A 2321-nucleotide genomic window follows, 5' to 3' on the forward strand; every position below is an offset into this window, starting at 1 on the left:
CGCCCTTTCAGCCGTGGAAACCTTATAATGTGACAATCAATCCCACTATTTGTTGGTAAAAGAGTAGCCCAAGAGGTGGTGATGACTAGCTGCCTTCCCTCTAGTCTTACACTGCTAAATTAGGGACGGCTAGCGAAGATAGCCCTCGTGTAGCTTTGCGCGAAATTCAAAACAAACAAACTTCATGTTAAAATGAATAACGATAAAAATGATTTTGTATGTACTAAGTCACACCTATTGATTTAGGATATTTATTTGATTTAGCAATATTTGAAATAGCCCAATTGAATCGAGAATTTTCCAGAAGTAATGTCTCGATATTCTATTATAAATATAATTCATTTTAGTGGGTTTGTTTATTTGTTTTTAGTGCAAAGCCACATAGAGCTATCTGCTATGTCCACCGCAGAGAATCGAACCCCGGATTCTAGAGTTGGAAGTCAGTAAACTTACCGGGGACAATTTTACTGAGTACTCTTCTTTCAAATAGTATGATTAAGGTTTTATATTTTTTCTTATTTGCTGTTAAGCGCAAAGCCACTCAATGGGGTATCTGTGCTGTGCCCACCATGGGTATCGAAACCCAGTTTTTAGCGTTATATGCCTTTGATTTACCACTGAACCACTTGTTTTCTTTCTACTGTAGTTAATAGTAATTCGACATTGTATCTGACAGTGTATTTAGTAAATAAAAATATATTGGTAGAATATTTCAATGACGAGGAACCCACTTTGAGACTAATAATGCTTGGTAACGGCTTGAAAAAACCTTGTCGAAATGTTGTACATTTGCTGTTATGTTAAACTTATATTAAAGTTTTTTCTTTATTACCCATTCAAGCCGTCTCTAAGCATTATTGGTAGAATAAGCTCAAATGTGAATTATTACAAAAATTACTTTGACTTTCTTGTAGCGTGTATAAAAACTAGCTGTAAACCGTATTCTGTGTCGTTTAGCAACAATTTAGATCAGGGTGGTCCAGCCTTTTATTCGTGAAGGGACAGACCGTAGAGGGTAAAAAATATTGAAGGTCCATAATTTATTATTTATGTGGATTACTGGAAAGGAAATTTTCTCTTGGAATTTATTTGTGATTAAATTTTTTTTCATTTGTAAGTCTGAAATTCAACATGGATGTGACCACGGATTACTAGTTCGACCACGCTACTTTAGTATACGTGTTGATATTGTTTTCTTAGTGCTAATCCACGCAATGGACTATCAGGTGCTTTCCACTGCGTGGAATCGAACCCTGGATTTTAGCGTTGTAAGTCCGTTTGCACCAAAAGACTAACACGACGATTACAGCTCTACCTAGAAGTATATTTTGTTTCTAAGAAGCCGCTGTTAAAGTAATATTAATCAAAGAAAGTGGAAACAAAATACCATGAGCATTATTACAACTGTTAGTGCAGTTTTCATTTTGTAACGTAAAGAGTGTAGATGATAATGTTGTTTGGTTAGAGTTTTGTTAAGTACTGTCAATATACCAAAATTTTTAAATGTCCACAGTAGCGTAAGATACTCTAAAAATATTTTTTTGTATTGAAATCGGTTTAAGTACAACACAATAATGACAATTTTTCTTTTTCTTTTGCTTCGAAGGTGTTTTGTGTTTACGAAATAATGCTGTTAATTGAGCGTAACTGTGATGTCTTCCATGTTATACTCAGATTACACTGTTGATGAAATATCTGTTAGTTGACACGAACTTCGTGTCAGAAACAAATTAAGCAAGTAATAATTCACTGTTAATTGGTTCCAAGATTAATTTTTGGTAATGCTAGCGAATAATCTATCGTTGTTGTTATACAATCTTATTATTAATTGTGTTTTAAAATTACATGACAGGTGCTATGAAGTTGGAGTAATACTAATAATAGTAGTAGATGGTATAATTATGCAAAACATCAAAATGTTTTTAATTGAAACATCTTAACAGATTCTCTCTCTCTCTCTCTCACACACACACGAGAGAAAAAAAACATCTTAGCGGGAAATTTTTTTGAATTTTCTCTAGATTATCGAAAGTATAAACAGAGAAAAGCAACGGATACAGTTGTATAGCACAAATTGAGTTGTTTCTTTTTTTTGTATATGATAACAAGGAATCCTTTAGGCAAAAATGTATGGCTGTAATTCAATATTTGATTTGAATTAAAAATTACAACAACCTAATATTTTTATAACATAAAAATGTATTATTGCCATTAGGGCTATATTTAAGTAATCACTAAATTATTGATATTATTATTAGTGTTTGGCGCCTTTAGGACGACATTTATCTAGAAATGTTGTAGATAGTATATATATATGTATA

Source organism: Limulus polyphemus, unplaced genomic scaffold (genome assembly GCF_000517525.1).
Source record: "Limulus polyphemus unplaced genomic scaffold, Limulus_polyphemus-2.1.2 Scaffold1154, whole genome shotgun sequence".
Classification (NCBI taxonomy): Eukaryota; Metazoa; Arthropoda; class Merostomata; order Xiphosura; family Limulidae; genus Limulus; species Limulus polyphemus.